At 44.4% G+C, this 15,499-nt stretch overlaps 1 protein-coding gene and 1 pseudogene across 1 annotated transcript in view; both read right to left on the bottom strand.

Annotated features, from left to right (window-relative positions):
- LOC103173200 (TATA-box-binding protein) overlaps nt 1-6,002 on the bottom strand; it is a 19,350-nt gene extending 13,348 nt beyond the window's left edge. The window contains exon 1 of the mRNA XM_042333738.1: nt 5,939-6,002. The gene's annotated coding sequence lies outside the window, so the exon portion shown is untranslated. The remainder of the gene's footprint in view (nt 1-5,938) is intronic.
- LOC121848590 lies at nt 5,088-14,863 on the bottom strand (annotated as a pseudogene).
- Between the last annotated feature and the right edge of the window lie 636 nt (nt 14,864-15,499).

Here is a 15,499-nt window from a genome sequence, read left to right on the forward strand (position 1 = left end):
TCCCACAGACAGTCGTGGATTGTCGCCGGCGTTTACCCATCAGTAAGGGGGCATCGGGAGGGGGAAATCTGCCCCCCACCCCCAACATTCCACAAATCAGTTAGCGACAGGTGCAATTAAGTGACGTGAATATAGTTGAAAGGTATAGCGTCTTTCAAGTCTGGAGGATGTCCTGGAAGGTAAAAGCCCACAGAGGATTGAGGACAGAGAGGTGGCTGTGAACCCAGAATAAGGGTAAAACTTTTTCTAAGTTCAGAGGGTTGGCTCATTTCATTTGAGTTGTGTCACGGGGGAAAGCAGGGAGAGAGGGCACAGGGGGAAGGGATTTTAGGAGTTCCAGAGAGCAGGTGCAAAGTGGCTGAAAGTTCAGCTACTGATAATAAAACGGTTCAGTGGTTGAATGGTTTATCATCCGCAGACATGGGGTCAACTTCCATATGTATGCGGATGACCCCCAACTCTATCATCCTCAACTACAGGACCACTGCTGTCCTGACAGACTGCCTGTCGGACATCAAATCCTGGATGAGGGCAAACTTCCTACAGTTGAATGTGAACAAGACTGAGGCCCTCCTGATGGGCTTGCACCAGCGCCTCTGCACCTCAGCCTCTGGAAGCATCAACCTCCATGGTTACACACCAACTCACCAAGCCAGTCAGGAACCTAGATGTCTGGTTTCACTGTCTTTTCTTCCCCACATCCAAGCCATGACCCGCTCTGCCTTCCCTCACCTCCGTAACTTCGCCCGACTCCGCCACTTCCTTACCCCTCAGACCGCTGAAACTCTTGTTCATGCCTTCATCACCTCCAGGCTCAACTACGCAAACTCCCCGCTTGTCAGCCTTCCAAACCCTCCCTCCACAGGCTGCAGTTAAACCAGAACTCTGCAGCCCGTGTCCTCTCCCGCACCAAACTCCGCGACCCCATCTCCCCCATTCTCGCCTGACTCCATTGGCTCCCTATCCTTCAGAGGATCCAGTTCAAAATCCTAGTCCTCACCTACAAAGCCCTCCATGGCCTCGCCCCACCCTATCTCTGTGACCTCCTAACCCCCTACCAACCCGCCTGATCCCTCCGCTCTGCCGGCTCCAGCCTGCTCCACGTCCCGACCCACCCGCCCCACCATTGGCGGGAGAGCCTTCAGCCACTCTGCCCCCAACCTCTGGAACTCCATCCCTCGATCACTCCTCCTCGCCCCCTCCTTAGCATCCTTCAAGTCCCGCCCCAAAATCCTCCTCTTCGACCATTCCATTGGTCACCCCCCTTCCCCTCCCCTCTCCCCGACCCCAGCTCGGGACTGAAATGTGTACACTGTCCAGCGCCTTGGGACGTCCTCCCAACGTGAAAGGAGCTATACAAATGTAATCTTGTTGTTGTTCAGATCATACCTCTCACATTGCCTCCACTTTATCACCACAAACGGTTTCATTTGGCGTTCCTCAGGGCTTGTCCTTGGTCCCCTCCTCTTCAATATCCATATGCTCCTTCTTGGTGACATCATCCACAGACATGGGGTCAACTTCCACATGTATGCAGATGACACCCAACTATATCTCTCTGCTTTCACCCTTGACTCCAGGACCACTGCTGTCCTGACAGACTATTCGTCAGACATCAAGTCCTGGATGAGAGCTAACTTTCTTCAATTGAACATCAATAAGACCGAGGCCCTCCTGATTGGCTCCCATCACACCTCAGGGGTTGACAGCATCACCATCCATGGATGCACACTCCACCTTACTAAGCCAGTCCGGAACCTTGGTGTCTTGTTTGACCCTCAACTATTCTTTCTACCCCACATCTGTGCCATGACCCGCTCTGCCTTCCCTCACCTCTGCAACATCGCCCGGCTCCACTACTGTCTCACACCGCAGATCATCAGAAACTCTGCAGCCCGTGTCCACTCCCGCACCAGGCTCTGTGACTATCACCCTCATCCTTGCCTGACTCCATTGGCTTCCCATCACTCATCGAGGATTGAGGACAGAGGATTGAGTTCAAGATCCCTCCATGGCCTTGCTGCACGACCTTGCTCCCCCCCACCTCTGCAACCTCCTAACCCCCTACCATCCTGCTCGCTCCTTCCAGCTTCACGTCCCTCGCCTCGCCCACCCCATCATTGGTGGGCAGGCCTTCTGCCACTCTGCCCCTACCCTCTGGAACTCCATCCTGCAATCCATCCGCTTCACCGCTCCCTTGTCTCCTTCAAGATCTATCTCAAGACTCTCCTCTTCAACCGTGCTTTTGATCGGCCTGCTTCACTCCTACCCTCCACCCTCTCCAATCCTGACCTCCAGCTCGTGTCCGAAACACTGACTGTCCAGCGCCTTGAGACATCCTTCCAACGTGAAAGGTACTATACAAATGTAATTTTGCTGTAAAATACAAGGGTTCATGGAATGTGCAGCAGGTCTGAGTGGGATCCACCCACACTTTCTAGCTTATTTAACATTGATAGATAATCTTTAATTATAATTTAATTTGTTTTCCGTCTCATTTAGCCTAAAAGTGAACATTTTATCTCATCAACTGAACTGTCCTTCAAAGGCAACGTTAAACTGAGTTCCTATGGCACGATTCAAAAAGGAGAAGGGAGTTTCTCACAGTTGTTAGAATATACACGTTTTGTATGCTGCTAGAATCATAATAGATGTTGTGAATGGGTTAACTTTTAAGTTACGTGTGGGGGACAACTGGACTGACAGTCATGGGATAGGACACATCTGGTTTTCTCTGTTTTTGAAAGAATAACGGACAGGGGGTCACCTCTTATCAGTAAATGACAACAAGCCACAGAGGTAACGGTTCAAGGTACCAGTCGACACAGAATCTCGACTGAGCAATAAGTTGCTAGATTCTGACAGGGCCTGCCAAGCGACAGAAGGCAACCCTCAAGAATAGCAATTAATGAGCAAGTTGCTTAAACTAGAGGACCTTGGTACCATCCTGGGATACTGATAAGGAATAACCAGTCACTTAAAAGGAATGTACTAATGATCCCACACCACAAAATAATGAGCACCAGATACAGTCCTAAACTGATCAATCCTCTATCTTAGACAATTAGATCAGATAACAGGGGTCTTAAGGACAATGTGTATGTGGGCTGAGGCACGTACACCCCATGAGGTGTTCACGTACACCCAGCATGATTTTGACCGGGTGATCTAATGTCCACACCATGATTGGATGAACATTGGTATAAGAGTTCCGTTAACTTTGTGAACGGGGCCGTCCCGGGTCGCGGAGACAAGGATAAGAGAGATGGAGCCGTCCCGGGTCGCGGAGACAAGGATACGGTAGATGGGGCCGTCTTGGGTCGTGGAGACAAGGGTACAGGAGATGGAAGACTGAGAGCTGGAAACACTAAGACTGAGGATATCAGATGGAAGATTGAAAGCTGTAAGCAAGAAGACTGAAAGCATGAAGAATCAAGCTTGTGTGCTGGAAAGACACAGTGTTGAACTCTTGAACTCGAGATATCTATAGTGGTGTTATTCTGTTATAAGATCTGTTGATTGTACCGGCCTTTGGTCTGACCCATCGGGATATTGGGGAATAACGAACGAATAATAAGTCTGATATCTGGTTAGAGGAATTAGCGTTATTTCTTTACAGATTTGGCTGATTTTATTTTCTAACACAGTGTCCTGGCTGACAATCTCCCCTCCCAGATAAAATTTGTCATTCAATTCTTGCCTGTTTGTGGAACTTTGCTGTGTGCAAATTAGCTGCCGTATTCATTAATCCACTTCAAGGTAAAATCTTGAAGCTCTGAGAGACATCTTGATCACACGATAAGGCACAATATCAAATGCAAGGAATTCAGTAACCTTTGACGCACTAACTCATTCACTTAATGGCAATACTTAAGAAACAGCTAACTTCACACAAACAGAACGTAACAGATTGTGTAGAAAAGACATGCTTTTATTTTTTACCATTAGCAGAAATGAATGGGGTTCACAGAAATAACGCGTACTTTCCGAATTTGTTTAAACAGAACACAACACACCACTGCATGCAACGGTGCATACAATAGTTTTGCCTTCCAGAAGTACAACAAATTATTCCGAATATAAACCTCAAACAAAGACAGCAAATGTATTTTTGGTCCATTTTTACATGGCTCTTTTCTTCCTCAAAAGTTTGGGGCTTCATGTGTGCGATTCAAATAACATTGCATGAAACAAGAGAGGGAAGTTTCTTGAATGAAACTAAAAAAAGCAAGTTTTAATGACAACTGCAATACTGTAGCTGAAAATTATATAAAGTGTTCATTGCAGTTACAATGTAGAGTCTTTTTGGAATGAATGCAAGTTTTTTGGAAGCATCTACTTACCTTGTAAAGAGCCAAAGCCAAGCCAGACAACCTATACAAATTATAACACTTAACAGTACTTCTGCATTCATCCTATAAAAAGGTACACCACAACACCAATCTCACCAAATTGCAGAAGGTTGTTTAAAATGTATTCTCCGTCACTAATGGTGAGTAATAAATCCAGAAATAAATTCTGTACAAAAATAGTATATTTTTAAATTTCTGCCCCATATTTTATGATATCAAGTACTCCAAGATCAAATGCAAACCTGGCAAAAATTTTGTTAACAACAGCTAGAAATAGTCTTCAGCTTCATGCAAAAATTGAGTAATTAATTCATAAAAAAAGTGAAAGTTTTCAGTAGGTAGGGCAATAATAACATTGTAAATTGGAGGGTGAAGAGCTTTCAGTTTCTTTGTGGCTATAATTTTGTTGCCAACGGCTTTTAAGCCCGATCCACTGACCAATGAAATGCCTAATAATAATAATCCTTGCATTTGATATAGCACTTTTCAGGTCTTCTAGACGTCTCAAAGCGCTTTACAGAGTATACTGTAAAGTGAATTGACTGTATATTTGTGGGCGAAACACAGCAGCCAATTGCGCACAGCAGTGTCCCACAAACAGTCGTGCACTGAGTGACCAAATTTTTTTGTTGTTGTTTGGTATTATTATCATACCCGGAAAAGCGATCGGCCAATCGACTAACAACCAGGTCCCTACTTACTGCTCAGTAAACAGGGGCGTGTGGAGTAAGGAAACTTACACAACATTTTGCATTGCCGGGAATCAAACCCAGCTCTCTCACTTGCGATGCTCCAGACTCGTAATATGTTTCAGTTTCAAAAACTTTACCGACGAGGCACATCAGCCAGTCATTCCACGGAGTTGTGGTTACTTAAAGTCCACTTATACTCCTTTGAACACATGGTTTACACACAATGCTGAAAAGGAATACTGCTGAAATTTTTTTGGTTTCTGTCTATTGAAAGTATTTGGAATCTGTGCCATCTGCCATTTGTTCAAATGGAAAGCTACAATCATGGTCCATGTGAAGAAAATACTCTGGTGAAGAAAAAAAGCCATTTGGAGAACAGTAACAAACGTAAGAGAGAGTTCAAAAGATCAAATAAAAAGCAGAGTGTCAAATTGACAATATCATTCGTCAACGGGTTTAAGAGGGAACATGATACACACATGAGGGAAAAGGGCAGAGGTGTAGTGAAGGAGCAGAGACGAGCAGAAGTGGAGGCTTACATGGAGGACAAACACCAGCACAGATGAGAGGTCTGTGCTACAGTATTCTATGCAAATCTATGATAGGTTAGCACAAAAGGCTGCCAAGAACATAATACAGTAATATTTATCTTTGTATTTTATACAGCACCTGAGCAGCTGTCAAAACATCTCAAAGCACTTCAACAGAATTTTACTGTAAAGTTTAGTGACTGTAATTGGGCAAACTGTAAAGTTCTTTGAGGTATCAATGAGATAAGATACTATAAAAATGCAAGTCAGTTCTTTCCTACAAAACAAGAATTTGTCAAATCCATTTGAATTCAAATCCAATACCTAGGTTTGGCCTGAAACTCTCGCTTTCTACAATATTTACCTGCTGAATTGCTGACGGGTAAGCACCAGGCCCTCCAGCCGAATAGGAAACTTCACATCACAGCTGCCCATCATGTTCTGAATCTTAAATTCCAGAAATTTAGCTGGGAATCCTAATTTCTGGACAACTCTGGCATACTTTCTCGCAGCTAACCGTGATTGTTCTTCACTGCAATATGAAACATGCTGTTTGTCTCTTATATTAAACAGATTAGGGATGCTACCAAACATTCACTGAAACAAAATATCTTAGATAATATCAGACTCCCAACCACCAGGTAGTAAAATATTAAGTCGGAGAAACCTGAATGGTAGATGTCAGGACTCTGTCTTCATTCAAAATCAATTAATGCTGTGAGGGGAATTCTGGAGGGATGAGATCCAATGGCCTAAAAGCCTTATTCCATAAAGTTTCTGTGATTTTGTGTATCAAAACGCGCAATAAGAGCACAATATTCATGCAGTTGTGCATTAGGTATATTCATTGGGAAGTTTCATATAGCAGATTCAAATACAAATTCTTAGCAACTGACCTGGAGGACTTGAGCCAAGCTGATTTTTGGATGAGAACATGGATTCCTAGGAAAAACTAGTCTTTCAGCACCAGAAAAAAATCCAACAAAAAGAAACTAAACGACTTAATGTATTGCCTGAAATTGATAAAGATGCCAGGATCAAATTCAAAACACCGTGAACTGAAAAGCAAACGACTTTACTGCCATAAGCCGACTGCTGACAGCACCTGTTCCCGATAGGTACTGCCATCTGGCGGGTTATGGCAGTATTACGTACACAAGTGTTGATTATCAAATACAATTTTATTCCAATGCATCAAAATAAAAAGGATTAAAATCCATTTTCTACCTCTTTGCACCAGTGCACACCATTTTTCCACAACTGAAAATAAGAGCAGTTGTACGCGGCTCTCGGATTCTCATGATGACGGCAGCAAAACGCTGAAACAAAGACATTTACACAGTTAAATGGCTTTTAAACTCATGATGATGCTTGCATTTGATACAGCGCCTTATCATGTTGTAAAATGTTCTGCACAGGATAGTGTAAAATGTAGTGACTGCATTTTGTGGGTGAATGCGGAAGTCAATTTGCATACAGCAATGTCTCACAAACAACCATGGAGTTGAGTGATCAATTTTATTTTATCACAATTCACTTCTAAAATAATTCCCCTTCTCCAGAACTGGACTGAAAATGAGCACTGTTGAATTCAATTAACAAAAGTATTAATTCCCACACAGTATGCCTGATACAGTTCATTTCTTTCTTCCTGGTGTGACAGTTTTAACACATTTGGATGATAACTATTGCTTTATTCATGTAATCAAGATTTAGATCTCATAGCATACTCATGGGGAGAGGGTATTTATAACCAACGTTTAAAGGTTCTCATATTCCATAACTGATGCAAATTTACTCATACAGTTATGAAGTTTGAAGGTCCTAGTCTTAGATTAGCTTTCCTGCTACCAACATTTCTTGAGTAATTAAAAAAACTATTTCGTGCACACTGTACAAAATATTTGCTATTTCAATTAAATTGCTACACATAGTAGTTTCAGTGCTGCAAAAATGCTGGAATCAGCAGTTAATACCAGCTAAATACTGGTACTGCTGATTGTTTTTTTTACTGTGCTGGTGAGTAGGAATAATAATCCTTGCAGCAGTGTTCACAGCATTAAAAAAAACCTCAAAAGGGTTTCACAATAAATTGCCATCAAATGCAGTGACTACATGTAGTTAAATGTGGCAGCATTTGTGCCACAAAGAGTCATGAAGCTAATTACTAATTTTTTTTAATGGACCGAGAGTCAAACTTCTCTCCTTTAACAACCGATCTGAAGGATGGCACTTCCAAAGGTGCTGTGCACTTCTAGATCAAGAGGTCGAGACCAAATTACCTTACGTCTTAAAAAGTAGTTGCCAAATCAAATAAAGCTTTGGTCAATGAATACACTTGTACTAAAACACTTAAACTTTCCAGTATTTTACCAAAACCCGTGAAAAATATAATTGTTTTTGGTCATGTCAGGTGTCTGACACACACGGAAAACCAAAGCCATGTATCCAAATCAATCTGAGAACTATTGAATCTTTCATCAAAACTTAAATTGTGTTACAAAATGAAAACTTCTTAAAATCAGAGGACATTAATTCTTACCTTTGGATTATATTCAGCATTTCTGGCTCGAAGGGCAATTGTCTTCAAATCCAGTTTACAGCCCAGATTAACGGTGGACACTATATTCCTAGATACAAAGTGTGCATATTAAAACATTACAGTAAGCAATGTTTTTTTTCAGGACAGGTAGCATTTTGCATTGAAATACTTTTTTTTAAGTCAGCTGGGTGTTTGAGGCATGCAGAAACCCAACCCATACTTAAGAGTATTCCAACCAGACAGAGTTCCCCATATTTACCGACAACTCTCACCCTGGAGACAGAGTTTATAATAATACTTGCATTTGATATAGCGCCTTATCACGTCTTCGAGATGTCTCAGCCTTCACAGAATATTCTGTAAAGTGAATTGAAAGTATATTTTTTTGCAGGCGATAGCTTGGTTACCTAATTCTGAAGAAATTTAGATGCAAGCTGACAAGAGCCAAGGTTGTGTGTTGGGGTTCTGCTGGAATTCAACCAGCTAAAATCACATAGTTTGCCATTGAAAACACTGTCTAGCAACAGTCACTATTTGGTAATGTGACATTCAACAAGTCCAGGTTTGAGCCCTCGCAAGTTGAGCATTGAGCCCTCACTATGTGAATAAACCAATGTACCAAAAACTGCCTGTGAGTTTCCTGGTGAGGCAGCACAGCTCAGTATGACACGCAGAGTTTGAGCTTACCTCTCCGTATACCAAACAAGGTGGATTCTAAGTTCTCATTATATGAACTTGTGTTCACGTTTTATTGCTGTGCGTATTTTGTGGGCAAACGCAGCAGCTAATGGCAATGTCAAACGATCGTGAGGTGAGTTTGCGATATGCACAGGATTCCCTGCTGAAATGTTGTTTATACCAGCAATTTGGTAGTTTTGCCATTTGAGTGCTTTTCAATCCCAATGGCTGGTGCAAGTGGAACACCCTGGAAATCAAGATTATTGCCTATTGATTGGGTTGAGCACAACAAACCATTACTCAACATTGAATTCTACACACCTTATTTGAAAGCATTGTATTTTAACATAAAAGCAAAAGTGTAAAATATCACTCAGCACCGACGTTGATTAGCCTGATCTGCACAAACATATCCAAACTAATGTTACTTACTGTAGTTGTGGCACAATTCCTGAACTCTCAGAAGCGGGAGTAGCTGGGGTTATTGGTGTCATAGGTGTCATTGGTGATGGATAAAAAGGCGTGTTGCCTGGTAAAGTGGTTGTGGTGGTCGTCTGTGAGTGAAAGAGCTGTGGTGGCTGGCTGGAGGACACTTGTGTTGATGGTTGAGATGTTGTAGACTGTTGTGCTGCTTGTTGTTGTCTTTGTTGTTCTTCCAAAAGTGGCAAACTATTGGAGCTCTGAACTGGTTGTGGAGTCAAGCCAGTGCCATATGGCATCATGGGACTGAAAATGTTTATTCCTGGCGTCACGGCACCCTGAGGAAAACAACCAAGAAATTTAAGTTGATGTAGTTTTGCTCCCGACACACAGCTGAATAAAAAGCAGGCACACAGATTGCTGAATATAGAAGAGAGACAATTGACCACACAAATTGGGGACAGCCCTTTATGGATTAGCAAACAGTGCAGATAATTGGACCTCACACAAAATTCAAATCGACAACAGTCCTAACTAACCAAACTGTTCCATTGGGAGTTGTACTGTAGCTCCACACTGTACCAGCCCTTCTCTATTTGCACTTTGTCCCTTCCATTCTTTACCTCTACAATAGATCTCTAATCCTAAAGACTTACCTTTGCTATAGGCAAGAAAACTAAACTGTTGAGCGTGTGTGAAGTTGGGCATGCACATGAGGTGGCTTGGATCACGATGTGGCCGTAAGATCAGAGTTTTCCTGGTTAACCTTGTGTATGTATAACTTTGCATACCAGTATATTTGTCAGCATCTTGCAGCCCTTTCCGACTTCTGCTTCTGAGCCATGTGTGCGGATAACTGGCATTCTACTGTTTATAGTCACAGATACATTCCAGACATTTTGAAGTATTTATTGACACAAGAATGTATCAACTTGAACCAAACAAAATTGTCACAATACATTTCACTCTTTACACAAATGTTCTGTACCCAAACTAGCTTGTATATGTCCTATATCTGGCAGACATGATTTTCATGTGCCAGGACACCATTAAGTTACAGAACATCGCAAAACAGAAACTGCCCAGTGGGCCCATTAAGTGTGCACCTCACAGCTGTGTTTGGTTCCATCTGATATCGATTTGGGTGATCTCAATTTGATTTCTACTAACAGCACAAAACTGCCATCAAGATAACTGTCAATACCACTGATACTATACAGTGCAGCAGGTGCCTCTGAGAGTACTTAATGCCAATATTAGGCTCATCAGAAATGACATCTCAGCTTTATAATAATCCTTGCATTTGGTATAACTGTTTATGACATCACTGAGATGTCTCAAAACACTTCACTGGAAATGGGAAATCCAGAGGAGAAACAACAAGAAATGGGAAATCAGTGTTTCGGACCTGAGCTGGGGATTGGAAGCGGGGTGGGTGGGTAGAGAGCAGGTGGGGGGTTGGTGGGTGACCGAAAGCATCGTCGAAAAGGAGGGTCTTGAGACAGGTCTTGAAAGAGGCAAGGGAGGAGAAACGAGAAGAAATGGGGAACTCCAGCGGAGAAACGAGAAGAAATGGGGAACTCCAGCGGAGAAACGAGAAGAAATGGGGAACTCCAGCGGCGAACGAGAACGAGAAGAAATGGGGAACTCCAGCGGAGAAACGAGAAGAAATGGGGAACTCCAGCGGAGAAACGAGAAGAAATGGGGAACTCCAGCGGAGAAACGAGAAGAAATGGGGAACTCCAGCGGAGAAACGAGAAGAAATGGGGAACTCCAGCGGAGAAACGAGAAGAAATGGGGAACTCCAGCGGAGAAACGAGAAGAAATGGGGAACTCCAGCGGAGAAACGAGAAGAAATGGGGAACTCCAGCGGAGAAACGAGAAGAAATGGGGAACTCCAGCGGAGAAACGAGAAGAAATGGGGAACTCCAGCGGAGAAACGAGAAGAAATGGGGAACTCCAGCGGAGAAACGAGAAGAAATGGGGAACTCCAGCGGGAGAAACGAGAAGAAATGGGGAACTCCAGCGGAGAAACGAGAAGAAATGGGGAACTCCAGCGGAGAAACGAGAAGAAATGGGGAACTCCAGCGGAGAAACGAGAAGAAATGGGGAACTCCAGCGGAGAAACGAGAAGAAATGGGGAACTCCAGCGGAGAAACGAGAAGAAATGGGGAACTCCAGCGGAGAAACGAGAAGAAATGGGGAACTCCAGCGGAGAAACGAGAAGAAATGGGGAACTCCAGCGGAGAAACGAGAAGAAATGGGGAACTCCAGCGGAGAAACGAGAAGAAATGGGGAACTCCAGCGGAGAAACGAGAAGAAATGGGGAACTCCAGCGGAGAAACGAGAAGAAATGGGGAACTCCAGAGGAGAAACGAGAAGAAATGGAAAATCCAGAGGAGAAACGAGAAGAAATGGAAAATCCAGAGGAGAAACGAGAAGAAATGGATAATCCAGAGGAGAAACGAGAAGAAATGGATAATCCAGAGGAGAAACGAGAAGAAATGGATAATCCAGAGGAGAAACGAGAAGAAATGGAAAATCCAGTGGAGAAACTGGAAGAAATGGATAATCCAGAGGAGAAACTGGAAGAATTGGGAAATCCAGAGGAGAAATTGGAAGAAATGGAAAATCCAGAGGAGAAACGGGAAATGGGAAATCCAGAGGAGAGAGGCGGAGGCACTGTGGGGTGCAGTTCCAGATGGTGGGGGCAGAGTAGCAGAAGGACCACCCGCCAATGGGGGGACGTGAAGCAGGCCGAAGCCTGCTGAGTGGAGGGAGCGGGCAGGTTGGCAGGGGGTTAGAAGGTCGCAGAAGTAGGGGGGGAGCAAGGCCATGGAGGGCTTTGAAGGTGAGGACCAGCATCTTGAACTGTATCCTCTGTGTGATGGGAAGCCAGTGGAGTCGGGCGAGGATGGGGGTGGTAGGGTCACGAAGCCCGGTGCGGGAGATCTACAGCCTATGGAGGGAGACAAAATCAAAATCACTTGCAAATCAGTGTGTTTATACGCTGCCCAATTGATAGGGGAAGCAGAGTGGTTAATTCCTCGCGGGCCATCCCTCTGAACCCAACAATCTGACCAGGCAGATGGGTCTTTGCTTTAATGGCTCAGTTGGCACCTCCAACGATGCAGCACTCCCCGGAGTGTCAGCCTACACTATGAGATCAAAGTCCCAGAGTGTGGGATATGGGGTTTAAACCAACAATCTTCGAGAAAGGAATTTCTCTGCCAATCGATTGATCATATCTCCTCTATTCAGGGGTCAGCCTGGCTCAGTCAATGGCACTCTTGCATCTTTGTCACCCCCTTCCCCTCCCCTCCCTTCTCGTTCCCTGACCCCAGCTCAGGTCTGAAATGCTGTACACTGGCCAGCACCTTGGGACATCCTCCTGACGTGAAAGGCGCTATACAAATGTAATCTTGTTGCTGTTGTTGTTTGTCAAAGTTGTGAGTTCAAACCCCACGTCAGGACTTTGAACTTGATCAAGGCTGACACTCCAACACAGTACTGGGGGTTGCTGCAATGTCAGAGGTGGCGTCCTTCAGGTGAGGCATTAAGCCAAGGTCCTGTCTACCTGTTCGTGTGGATAGTAAAGATGCCATTGCACTATTCGAAAAAAGAGTTTCTCCCGGTGTTCTGCCCAACAATCATCCCCAGATAAAAAGGACTGTCACACTCACTTACAAAATACATCACTTCACAGTGACTGCTGTAAAGTGTAAACAGATACTGTGATGACATGATAAGGTCAGGCACAAGTATTGTTATTAATAAGGTCAAATACAAGTATTATTATTAATAATTACATAAAATAAGCTCCGATAAAGGATGTTGTTCAAGTATTGATGTAGATATGCAATGCGTTCATTTTAACAATGTTTATACACACACAAGAATCAAACATAAACAACTTATTTTACCCACAAACACCATTTTCTGCTTCATTCACTGCAATGGCCACAACCAACAAGAACAGGGTTAATGTGTTTTCAAATCCACTCAAAGTTAAGCCTACCACACCAATTGTTCAAAACAAAGTTATGTTTGCCTAAAAACTACATCCACTTCATTCACAATCTATTACATTTTAGAAAGCACTTTAAGATATTTTCACATGAAATGTGCTGTAATAAATACAATTATCAGGATTACAACAACAATAATCCTTGCATTTGAAATCACATCGTTGATACATCTCAAAGCGTTTCACAGAATATACTGTAAAGCAAATTGACTGGATATTTTGTGGAGGAAACACGGCATATCTACATCAACTCTGCACGCAGCAGAGCTTGTATTTAAACATTTTATTATATATATTTATATAGCACCTTTCACTTCCCAAGGCATTGGACAGTTGAGGGTTTGCACCTGAGCAGTGGGTCGCATTCAGGAGGGGTGGAGGTGAGGGAGATAACTGAAGGAAAGATCAAAGAGGAATGTCTTGAGTCAGACTTGGAAGCCGAGAGAAGGCATGAGGAAAAGGTTCTCTGGGACGGAGTTAATAATAAATAATAATCCTTGCATTTGATATAACGCCTTATCACGTCTTCGAGATGTCTCAAAGCGCTTCATACAATATACTGTAAAGTGAATTGACTGTATATTTCGTAGGCGAAACGCGACAACCAATTGCGCACAGCAGTGTCTCACAAACAGTCGTGGATCGAAGTAACCAATTTGTTTTGAAGGAATTATTATCCCCAGAAAAGCAATCCGCCAATTGACTAACAACCAGGTTCTTACTTTGGAGTCCTGTAGCTCAGTGGTTAGAGCACTCGCTTTGCAAGTGAGAGACCTGAGTTCAATTCCAGGCAGAGGGCGAAACCTTGGGGAAGTTTCCTTACTCCACACAGAGCCTAATAATAATCCCTCCAAAACCCAAAACAATAATAAATTGGTCATTTTCAATCTACGACTGTGTGTGGGACATTGCTGTGCGCAATTGGCTGCCGCGTTCGCCGACAAATATACAGTCAATTCACTTTACAGTGTGTTCTGTGAAGCGCTTTGGGACGTCCTCCTGACGTGAAAAGCGCTATATCAAATGCAAGGATTATTATTATTATTATTATTATTACTGCGTGTGGAGTAAGGAAACTTGCCCAACATTTCACCCTCCGGGAATCAAACCCAGGTCTCTCGCTCTCAAGGTGAGTGCTCTAACCACTGACCTACAGGTTCCAGAGAACGGGGACAGAAAGGCTGAAAGACCGACCACTGATGATGGTGCAGGAAGGGTGCGGGACATGAAGCGGGGCAGTGGCTGCCGACTGGAGGAAGTGGGCGGATTGCTGGGAGTTTAAGACCTCTTTCCTGACGGGCTATCCCGCGCTCAGTGTGTACCGCCTCCCGGGAACCCCTCACAGTTGGTGTGAATTTAAGGCCTTCAGTGGAGAGACATTGAAACACACCCATCAGCCCCGGACTGACCTGCGGCGACGACAGCCCCTGGGCGTACGGGGTAAGCCATTGTTAGACTGCTCCATGACGCCCGCTTCACGGCCACCGCTCAGCGCTGTGCCGGGGCCGGGCCCGGGCCCGGGAGACAGTGACGGGCGGAGGCCGGGGGCAGGAGGTTAGGCCGGGCCGGGCCGCGCGCCCCCCTCAGCAGGTCCGCGGCCACAGCTCAGCCCCCGGGGAGCGGGACAGAGACGGTCAGTCGCGGCGGCCGCCGGCCGGGCAGCTCACAGCCCCCGGTAACCACCAGCGGCTCTGGCGCCGGGAGCGGCGGAGGCTCTGCTGTCCGGTCACCGCCCGTTACCGCCGGTGCCACCGAGACTCGCGCTCACCACCATTCCCAGCAGTCTGTGCGGCGGCGCGCGCGCAGACTAGAGCACGTGACTGGAGCCCCGCCCCCCGTCATTGATTGATTGATTGATTATTATAATAATCCTTCCATTTGATATACACCTTATCATAATAATAATAATAATCCTTCCATTTGATATACACCTTATCATAATAATAATAATCCTTCCATTTGATATACAGTTTTTCACGTCTTCGAGACGTCTCAAACGCTTCACAGAATAGACTGTAAAGTGAATTGACTGTGTATTTTGTGGGCGAAACGCGGCAGCCAATTGCGCACAGCAGTGTCCCACAGACAGTCGTGGTTAGAAATGACCAATTTATTATTGGTTTTTTTTCTTGAGGGATTATTAATAAGGCGTTCTTATCATGCGGTGACACGTCTCAAAGCTCATCACAGTATACTGTAAAGTAGATTAACTACATATTCTGCGGGCAAAGCGTTCAGCCAATTGCACATAACAAATG

This window comes from Callorhinchus milii, unplaced genomic scaffold (assembly GCF_018977255.1).
Source record: "Callorhinchus milii isolate IMCB2004 unplaced genomic scaffold, IMCB_Cmil_1.0 Scaffold3, whole genome shotgun sequence".
Lineage (NCBI taxonomy): Eukaryota > Metazoa > Chordata > Chondrichthyes > Chimaeriformes > Callorhinchidae > Callorhinchus > Callorhinchus milii.